The sequence below is a fragment of the Myxocyprinus asiaticus genome, chromosome 2, assembly GCF_019703515.2.
Source record: "Myxocyprinus asiaticus isolate MX2 ecotype Aquarium Trade chromosome 2, UBuf_Myxa_2, whole genome shotgun sequence".
Classification (NCBI taxonomy): Eukaryota; Metazoa; Chordata; class Actinopteri; order Cypriniformes; family Catostomidae; genus Myxocyprinus; species Myxocyprinus asiaticus.
The window spans coordinates 6,412,900-6,424,326 of record NC_059345.1 but is presented as its reverse complement, the minus strand read 5'-3'; the positions used below and the strand labels follow the sequence as shown (position 1 = coordinate 6,424,326).

At 38.2% G+C, this 11,427-nt stretch overlaps 1 pseudogene; it reads left to right on the top strand.

The window, feature by feature from the left end:
• Nucleotides 1–437: 437 nt before the first annotated feature.
• LOC127412982 (beta-2 adrenergic receptor-like) lies at nt 438–10,083 on the top strand (annotated as a pseudogene).
• Nucleotides 10,084–11,427: the final 1,344 nt, after the last annotated feature.

Sequence of the window (11,427 nt, the reverse complement as noted above, 5' to 3'; positions counted from 1 at the left end):
CCATTATGGCCACAAACACCTTTTTAAATGGAATATACACATATAAATGTTGGTTATGGATTTTTTTTTTTTTTTTTTTTTTTTCTGTGCTGAATTGTTTATTTTGCAAGAACTTTTAAAAAATGGGACTCAATTAACGTTTATATCACTTCAGAACAGATTTTTACATTTTACTGAAGACAGTGTGAGTGGTGCTTGCCTATGCATGTGGAATTTATATAGATTATTTGTAAGTATACTGTATCAAACTAGTCATTGCCACATCTCTTTTAAAAATTTGCCATCCCAGATGTGTATGACTTTCTTTCTTCTGCTGAACACAAAAAAAAAAAGATTTTTAGAATGGTGAATGCTGACCAGAACTTTGAAGTTCCAAAAATCACATAAAGGCAGCATAAAAGTAATCCATACGACTCCAGTGATACGACTCATCTAAGATGGCGCCGCGGATGGCTGCCTCGGTATGGTATGGAAAATACACCATCCCCTTGCACTGTAGGAAATCAACAACCTGAATGTGCTTTACTGTAGATTTAAAAAGTCCAGTCTCACACCCCACACCCGCTCCGACCTTCACAGCACACAAACATTTACACCTCCTGCCACCACCCTCCTTCCCTCTCCTGCTACTGAACATGCACTTAAGATCTGTGAAGATGATTTGTGCTGGGTCTTCTGGAAACAGATGACAAGAAAAGCACAGGGCACAGATGGTGTTTCACCCACTTGTCTAAAATTCTGTGCTGTCCAGCTTGCCCCCATCTTCACACAGATCTTCAACAGATCACTGGAGCAGTGTGAAGTTCCCTGCTGCTTCAAATGTTCCACAATCATCCCCTTCCCAAAGAAACCCAAGATCAAAGGACTTAATGACTACAGACCCCTCGCTCTGACATCTGTGGTCATGAAGTCATTGAGAGACTGGTGTTGGCCCACCTGAAGGACATCACTGAACTCTTTCTGTATCCCCTTCAATTTGCTTATAGAGCAAACAGGTCTGTGGATGATGCAGTCAATATGGGACTGCATTACATACTTCAACATCTAGACAAACCAGGGACTTATGCAAGGATACTATTTGTTGGCTTCAGTTCATCCAAGATGACGATGAGTCTGCATACAGAAGGGAGGTTGAACAGCTGGCCATCTGGTGCAGTCAAAACAACCTGGAGCTGAACACACTTAAAACAGTGGAGATGAGAGTGAGTTGAGAACACCTCAACACTGACCCCCCTCACCATTCTAAACAGCACTGTGGCTGAAGTGGAGTCATTCAGGTTCCTGGGCACTACCATCTCACAGGACCTGATGTGGGATTCCTACATTGACTCCATTGTGAAAAAGGCCCAGCAGAGGTTGTCCTTCCTTCACCAGTTGAGGAATTTCAACCTGCCACAGGCGCTGCTGATACAGTTCTACTCAGCAGTCATTGAGTTTGTCCTCTGCACTTCTATAACTGTCTGGTTTGGTTCAGCTACCAAGTCAGACATCAGAAGACTTCAAAGGATAGTTCTGACTACTGAGAGGATTATTGGTGCTCCCCTACCTACCCTGCTAGAACTGTACACATCCAGAGTGATGAAAAGGGCTGGTAAAATCACTCTTGACCCCATTCACCCAGCACACCTCCTCTTCAAACTGTTGCCCTTTGGCCGGCACTACAGAGCACTGAGCACCAGAACAGCCAGGCACAGGAACAGTTTTTTCCCTTAGGCCATCCACCTCATGAACAGTTAAAACTGCCCTCAAATACTTTCCTTTTTGTCAACACAACCATGTGCAATATTCAATCCATCCGTTCCTACTTATATCCATATTTCATTTATATTCTTTAACATATCCTATCTCTTTTTCAATACGTTACATCACCTGCACATAACTGTATATCTGTATATAAAATATTCTAACAACATTATTGCGCTATTGTATATTTCTCTTATTTTTACCTGTTATATCGTATTTTTTTATTCTTTTTTTATGTCACTATATGTATATATGTTTAAATATATATGTTTGTATGTATGTATATATGCATTCTCTTGCAGTGGAAGCTTCTGTCACCATGACAAATTCCTTGTATGTGTAAGCATACTTGGCAATAAAGATTCCAGTGGTTAAATCAATGTCTTCTGAAGCGATATGATAGGTGTGGGTGAGAAACAGATCAATATTTAGGTCCTTTTTTACTATAAAATCTGCACTTTCACATTCTTCTTCTTTTATTTTTGCCAATTTGCATTCTTTGTACACATCGGCACCTAATGGGCAGGGAGAAGAACTAAAAATGACAAATATAATGCAAATTTACCCTCAGACCTTTTTGCATTGGCTACTACACTTGCCATGATATCATAATTTTCAAACCGGTGAGGTGTTCATGTTCAAACCGCCTAACACCAGTATTACCACTGGTTGAATGCTAAGTGGTACTATGGGGTAAGTTTTCGTTAAGCAATAGCCTACGCAATAACGCAAGGCAGCTTGATTTCAAACTTGAAACTTTACTTATTTTAACTAAAAATTCAAATGAAACTGAAAAAAATGAAGTGCAATTAAAATGTGTGTTTTTCAACTTTTTGAAAGATGGCTTTTCAACAGTTGTGAAGGGCAAAATCTCTTTGGCAACAAACCTACTTCATCCATGCATTCTCTCCATCATGGGCTACCGGTCGGGTATTTCGTTGTCCGGGCAAATACATCACTTATTGTGGGTTGTTGCAGGTTTATTGTTGGTGTTTTATTACTTTTCATCCCAGGACCCAGTTTAGCTGCTTCAGAAGGGTAATGACTTGAATGTGTGTGAATAAATTTGTGAATATTGGTGAATATTCTTGCTTTAGTGATTTTGCATTGAAAATTAAATTAGTCTATTTAATAAACAAAAAACTTAAACCAAAGACATTTCTAAATTCAAATTGCACTTTAAATGACACGAAAAAGCAAAAGTGGTAAAAAAAAAAAAAAAAAAAATCATATAACCACCTTTCCATTTACCGTCACGCAAGTATACTTCTGTGACAACAGGTGGAAAATTACTAATACAAATTAAGATCTAAAAACAATTATAAATGTAAACATAATAATTATAATGATGATAATAATCACTGAAATATAAATCATGGTTCGAGTTGAACGTGTTTAATATTATTTAATGATTTAATCACAGATGTATAGGCTATATATAAAGTGACCCTGCAGAGTTGCGCTCACAATGAACTGCTCTGTGGAAATAAAGCGAAATGAACTCAAAGCACCTCCTGAACTGAGATGGTCTGAGGTCATTTGCAGCATTCTCATAGATGATACTATTCTTGCAAAAAAAATTCAGATAACTGAAACAAAGAAAGAGTGAGAAACTTTTACATACGCATGTTCTGCACGCCTCCGAACAAACAGCACGTCAGACATGCGCATAGACTCTTTTCTTTCATCTGTTCTTAAAAATATAATAAAATGTGTTTCTTCAAGCGTGTGTCTGTGTAACTAACAGCATTTCTTGTGTCATTCTGAATCCGAGACATCTTACGGTTACCCACCATGCACATTATATTTGCTACCTGCAATTAAACGTCTTCTGTCAGTGTGCATACTTTGCTGCCTGTGTAATTTGATACGTTGGTAAAGAACATCTGGCTTTCAATGCGTTATTTAGGTTCATTTATCATGGGTCACAAACTATTCTTTATTTAAGGCTATTCTATTCGTTAGGCTATTGTATTGATATTGGAAGTTCAATTCATAATGTTTCCCCCTTTTCCTCAGTATAAAATTTCACACCGTTGTTGTCCCTTGTACTGAGTAAAACCGGTAACACTGTACACCGTGGCAACCATATTGGATATCATGTGTTCACCTTCCCTTGTGGCGAGACCTAAAGCGTGTTGCGTCAGCAGCATGGAAGACCCGGGTTCGCATCCTGTATTAAAATCAGGATGTAATGGCTTTTGCATAATCAGTGACAAGTCCCACAGACACCCTACACCAACCCCTACCCCTAAACCTAACCGTACCTTACAAAAATTAACCGTGTTTTTTTTACAGTAACCATAGTATCACAATGTTATTTTGCAGTAACATCATAGTAAACCACAAAATTAAACGTGGTTGCTATATTAACACCATATTACTGCAGTAACACCATGGTTAATAATTGCATTAAAACTATTGCCAAAAAGCAAATTAATTGCATTCATCATTATTTCCGTAAAAATAAAGATAATTTATATAAATAATGCATAATAATTCAAATATTTATAAATATAATATGTTTAATATCGATAATAAATATATAATACGGATTGAAACGGATTGACGTCCATTTGATAAAAACTCATCCTCAGCATCTTTACTCACTAGGCTAGTGCAGCAACACCTGGAGGTGCAGTTGGACCTTAATTTCAGTGTTTCCATCAGACTACTGGAGTCCAAATAGCCCCGCTGTGTGGCAGGTGCTATTTCACCTAGTGCAAATAGTTGCTCCCAAACAATATACATTCCTCTTCACTGTATTACATCCTGTACAGCTGAAAACAACTCACTTTATAACTCTCTTTTGGTGCCCCTGCGTAGACTGACCGCTTTGGCCACTGGGGGGCAGTGTTTCAAGTTTCGGTAAGCACAGAGCGATTTTAGCTAAAGAAAATTCAACCTTATATTCAAACTTATAATCTTCATTATAAACCATAAATATTCCTTTTTTAAGACCTTTTATGGACTTAAACATTAATAGATTAAATTATGCTTAACAGATTATTAAAATAGCAGCAATGCCCATATCCACCATTAAAAACATCATGCTAATTTCAGCTATAAATCAAGTTGCAAATCAATACTCAGTAGATAAAACATAAGTTCTGCCTTTGAATTGTTTTCGATCATAAGCAATAACGCAAGATCCTCTGTCACAGTTCTATCTCATTAGAGGTGTTTGTTAAGGATTTTCAACTCCCCTAACTGTAAAAACTGCATAACTTGTGTCTGGCTTGTTGAGGAGAGGTGTGCTCTTCTAAGCGATCAGACTACAATGTTCATCTGGTGAATGATAAAACAGGTGAAAAATACCTAGCAATGCCCTTACATTGGTAAGGACCTCAATACGTAGAATGAATCTCCATACTTCATTCCCTTGATATTTTGCTATCCACAATCAAGGATAATTATGCTCACATCATAAAACTTTTCAAAACTCTTAGCCTTGGAAACATACTCAGTCTGCATACCAGCACCCATCAGTTCCACATAAGACTGCAGTTTTATTTGTGAGCATAAGTTCGCACAGACTTGTTATCATCAATTTGATTGTGTTTCTCTTCTCTGCTCTTTCACAGGGTTGCCATTCACTGCACACAACAGAGCTGCCCAACCCATTCACCTAACAGCCTGGCCATATTTGTCCCTGTTAGAAGCATGAAGACTGCTGCCAGGCTGCTCTGTTGGCCAATGTTAGTGTACCCCAGTGAACAAGAGATCTTGTTGGGATAATGGAGACTGGCAATCAGACAGTATCCCCAGGGGCCGGACAGACTTTGGCCCCTCTCTGCACAGTTCGTTGCTGTGGGCTGCTTAACCGCACCTTGGCGGTCATATTCATGGTCTGCATGGCCTTTGCTATTGTAGTGGGAAACGTGGTCACACTTACCGTTTTCATGCAGACTCGTCATTCCCGAACACCACAGGGCTACCTTAAAGGTAACACCAGTGCTTTGCATATACAGTAGGGTATGATTGGAATGCAGCCTGATCTCATGTAAATTATGTGACTGTAGCGACATTTTTGCAAAGTGAAATTACGTGGTTCATGTACTGTGGCAGTTCTAAGGTGAAATGTCCACTGAGTGGCGCTAAAAGTGACTTAAATGTTTTCCCAAATAGATGAGGTTTTTAAGGTTAATGCTCTATCAAGTTTTAAAAAAACAAAACCGGCCTCCCTACCCTGAAACTTAAACCTAAACCTAACCGATAGTGTCATAAAAGCTAATGTGAGATGGAAAATGCAATCGCTGAAGCAACCATGTCATTCTTTGATGCTTTTATTACACTTCCGGCTCACGTGTTGACTTGCAACCCCTTTCAGGACTCGTACCCCGAACCTTTGCATCACAAGTGCAACGCTCTATCAGTTGAGCTAACGTGCAACTTGATCATGCATGAACAAGCATGTAATTGTAGTTGGCTATGTAATTCAAACATTAAAATGTATCGCCTTACAAGTCATGCACTTATAGTAAGTGTTTAGATGTCATAAGATAGCGTTGTGGCAAACAGAGCGAAAAGTACGTGTTTATAAACTGATAATTTGCTTTAATCGTGATTTGTGCGAAAGTGAATAAAAGTCATGTTGTTGTAGCACCTCTAGTGTTCATGTCACCAGAAAACCGTGCAACGTAAAAATCATTTTGAAAAAAATGTAGGTATAGTAACGTGATTCTATGAGACCAGGTTGTTGGAATGGCATGCTACCATACTACTCATACAGTATGTAGTATGTATGCTGAGCACACATTTTCTGTATGCACAGAATCCCTGGATGTCTTACAACATTTCACAAAGTGTGCAATTTACAACTAGGGCACACTGGGTGGAATACTTTATCATACTGTACATTGCAATATACTCAACTTGACCGTAAATAACCGAAAACAATTTTAACCACAATTTTTAGCATATAAATTCAAATAACCATATTTTTACAAGATACCACTCAGTGAATTAAACATGCAACATAATGAGGTCCCGTGAAAAAAATGTAGCATACTTTTTGAAACATTTATTGCTGCATACTGCATACTGTTTTACGTAGTACTGTACTTAAAAAAATAGAAAGCAAGATTCAGTAAATACTGTGTAATTTGCAAGTATGGTAGTATTCCAATCTGAATATCATATACCATATCCTAGGTATCCAGATGTGGGCAATGTTGAGTTTAATTTAAGCAGCTGTTAAATTGTTTAAATTAAGTAATGGTAAACAGGAGAGAAAATAGACATATTAAAGTGTGAAAAATAATCAAAGGAATATTCTAGGTTAAATACACTATTGACAGCAGTATACCACAGAAACTTATTTTGACTAATCTCTTTGGTAAAAAAAAAAAAAAAAAAAAAAAGTAAAAAAGGATTGGGAAATGTACAGTACAGTTAAACGCTTATAATGGGGCAATTGTAAAGCACTTATAAATATACAATCATCACACTGTTATAAAGTATAGCCATAATTCTTCAACATTTTACATGTTAGCATTCTAACCCACTTAACAGTGTAAAGTACTTTATACATAGAGAAAACTCTACCCACAGGAATAATATTAGTAACGCTTCATCCACCTAGAAAAGTAGTTCCGCCACTGTGGAACAATTTAGGCAACTTAAATGGATAGGTCACCCAAAAATGAAAATTCTCTAATCATTTACTCACCCTCATGCTATACGATGACTTTGGGTGAGATACAGATTAATATTTAAGTCCTTTTCACTATAATTGTATATTTCCGGTTGCTCTCCAAATCGCGTCCACAAGAGGACTCAGTTCACGCCGTTTATCGCGTGACATAACTGAGTCTCATGGATGCGATTTGGAGAGCAACCGGAAGTAAACAATTATAGTCAAAAGGACTTAAATACTGATCTGTTTCTCACCCAAAGCAATTGTTTTGCTTAAGAAGACATTAATTTAACCACTGGAGATGTATAGATTACTTTTACGATTGTCTGTGTTTTTTGGAGCTTTAAAGTTTTGGTCACCATTCACTTGCATTGTATGGACCTACAGAGCTGAAATATTCTTCTAAAAATCTTTGTTTGTATTCTGCTGAAGAAAGAAAGTCATACACATCTGGGATGGCATGAGGGTGAGTAAATGATGAGAGAAATTTCATTTTTGGGCAAACTAACACTAACATATTTTTTTACTCAAATATGCATGTAAGTGGTTAAACAAAAATACGAGCTTCAAGTTTCTGCATTTAAACCGTCCAGTATACTTGCCCCCATAGACTTCTGTTGTGCATTAATGTATACACGTTTTTTTGTTTGAATTTACAACCTGAGGGACAAGTCAATTTTTTTTTCTGTGGAAATCAACAGTTTGCTACATGTGCTGTCGATGAAGTAAATGTATTAACATATTGATATCCAAGCTTCAAAATTGGAATTAACATATAGATTTCTTAATGTGGCGTCCTTGGTAAAACATTTTTGTAACTCAGAGCTCAGGGAGATAAAAAAGGAAAGAAAATTTAATTATCATTAATTGCTGTATCAGAAGAAAATTTGGTGCATGTTGGTGCTCTAACTCTGCAATACTTTGTTTGTTCTGCAGTGTCCCTGGCCATCGCAGACATGGTGGTTGGAGTCTTGGTGGTGCCATTTTCTGTATACACCGAGATCTCCCTCATGTTGACCAGCGCTCCTCCACTGTGGTACCAGGGTGTCTCACAAGCCTCTCTGGAGGGTGTATCAGGGCCTTGGCAACCCTGCATGTTCATTGGTCCAGTTTTTGCAGGATGCACCTTTGTCTCAATCAGCACCATATTTCTGATGACATTGGAGCGTTGCGTGGCAATCTTGCGTCCGCTGCATAAGGACGCTCTAGTGACACGGCATCGTGCTCTGTTCCTAATCCTCGTGTCCTGGGCTGGCAGCTTCTTACTGGCCATGGCTCCACTCATGCTGAGCAACAGCTTTACACTGGAATACAACGAATGCAGTCGTATGTGCAACTACGCCCCCTTGCCGATCGGACTTCAATTGCCACCAGACACAAACATCCTTCTGTTGTTCCCAGCCTTTGACTTCATTTTACTAGGTGGCACGCTTGCCATCAATATCCTGTCCTTCACCAGCATCCGCCGCTACTCTCACAAGCGGAAGCTTCTCTCTGAGGGAGGCCTTGGTTCTGACACAGGGGCTGGTGGGTGTTCGCATAGACCTTCTTTTTCGGATATCAAAGCAGCTAAAACCATCGGAATCCTTACGTTTGCTTTCACAGCCTCGTTCTCTCCCATCGCAGTATTTGTGCTGGGGAACGTGGTGGGCTACACGTGGTGCAACTTTTCATTCTTAGCATTTTGGATTCTGACGGGCAATAGTTGCTGCAATGTGATAATTTACAGTGTGCGCGACCAGCGTTTTAGGAAAGGGCTGAACCTGCTCTTTCAAAGGGACAGATCACAAACTCACTCAGAGAAGAGCTGAGGTCTTTGGACAGGAGCTGGGTGCAAGTTGGCGCCGACCTCACTTCCTTTACCTCCTGAAACTTCCGCCTCAAGAGATTAATGGTTTGTTTTTTTAGGATGCCTTTCACAAATGGTTCAGGCAAAACAACAAGCATCTTTCTAGGAATTGTGGCATTTGTCACTATGTTGTACGAAGGATTATAATCTATTTTAGCACATTCTTCAGTTTTGTATTATTTATTCTGAGCAGAACTTTATATCCAACCTGGTTGCATATAATCATGTTACTAAACCTATATCTTTGCAAAATGATTTTTAATGTAGATCATTGTATGTATCATGGCAGTTTTCTGGTGAAATAAACACTACAGAGGTGCTACAACAACAATGACTTTTATTCCTTTTCACAAAAATCACGAGTAAATGGCAGATTTGGTTATTGGTTGGTTATTATTGGTGAGGTTTAGGTTTAAGGTTTAGGGTAGGGTGGTTTTGTTGATTTAAAACTCGATAGAGCAATAACCTTAACCTCATCTGTTTAGAAGAACATTCAACTCGCTTTTAGCGCCACACAGTGGATATTTCACCTCGGAACTGCCTCAATGTCATTTTGAAAAACTGTTGCTAATGTCATGTAATTTTTATGAGATCAGGCTGATTATATCAATTAATAACAGATATCACCAGAGTCATCTTCATGTCCGCTGTTGTTAGTAGGATAACAGACTGATGCCTTATTAAAGATGAGGGTTTTGCATATCCATCACAAACCTGTAAAATATGTTTGTCTGACATATTCAGACATTTTTGAATGTGGTTTATTAAAAACACCTTACAGGTTTTTTAGGATGAAAAGTTTTACATGCACTGTCAACAACTGAACATACAGTTACTTTAAAGAGCTATTTTTACCTGATCACTTGTGTTGATGTACTGTAACCTAATAAAGTCAGAATGATGCAGTCCTAAATACAATTTTATATTAAAATTATTAAATAATTATATAAATATTAATTTACAATGGCTGAAATATAATTAATCTATAGGAATATAAGAATTTATACAGAATATATACAGTATATACATGTATATACCACAATCAGATTTTTTTTTCCATTAAAGGAATAGTTCATCCAAAAATGAAAATTCTCTCATGATTGACTCACCTTTAAGCCATCCCAGATGTGTATGTCTTTACTTCTTCAGCAGAATCTACATGAAGATTTTTTTATAAGCACATTTCAGCTCTGTATGTCCATACAATTAAAGTGAATGGGTGCCATGAGGCTGCTGGCTGTTTGACGGTCCAAAAGTCATATTTAGGCAACATAAATGTAATCCACATGCCTCCAGTCAATCAATGAATGTCTTCTGAAGCAAATCAATAGATTTGTGTAAAAAAAAAAAAAAAAAATAGATCAATAATTAAAAATGTATTAACTTTTAAAAAACGACCCATCGCGGATGTGTCGCGTGACATAAGCGCAATGACTCGTTCACACGAGAAGTCGGAAGCATGCGCTTACATAATTTCAAACAGTTTCCCATCTCTGGCAGGAAGTAATGATTTATAGTTAAAAAAAAAATTTAATTATCGATTTGCAACAATTTTAGTCCCAGAGGGTAAACATTTTGCTAGTACACAAATACAATAGGGCTCTATTTTCGTGAGCGTGTGTAACGGTAGCCAGCTGGTAGTTAACTGTGCGTAAACCTCACTCCCCTGGCCTCAAGAGGCGCATTAGCGACTGACGCTAGAGGCTGTAGCCTTTAGCCTCCTCATTAGAGCGCCCGCCTCCCATGTCGGCTGATGCCAGTTTGAATCCTGCTCGAAGCAGGTCGAGCAAGAACAGTTACCCATGCAAAGCACAGTGCTATGCGCTATGACAATGCACAACTCCTGGTCCAATTTTCTTGCCTACACAAAATGCAAGTGGCCGTGGGCGGGAGTGTTTGCGTTAACTGTGGGCGCATGCGCGCAAACTGAGGGTGTATTGTATGTTAATAAAGTGCCGCAAAGCGCAATTAGCTATTTTCCTGAGAAATAGGTCATTGCGCTAGGACATTTCAATACCACGTCTGTTTTCAGCGCAAAGTCTAAACTCAGTTCCTGCATTTGGAGTCTCTGAAAATACAGTGGAAAATACAGTGGAACAAGGTCATTTTTTCATTTAATTGTGTTTATATTTACAGTTGTATTTATTTTCTAATTTGTATAAGTATTTTCCCACCTGTTGTCGTAGAGTGATTTTTA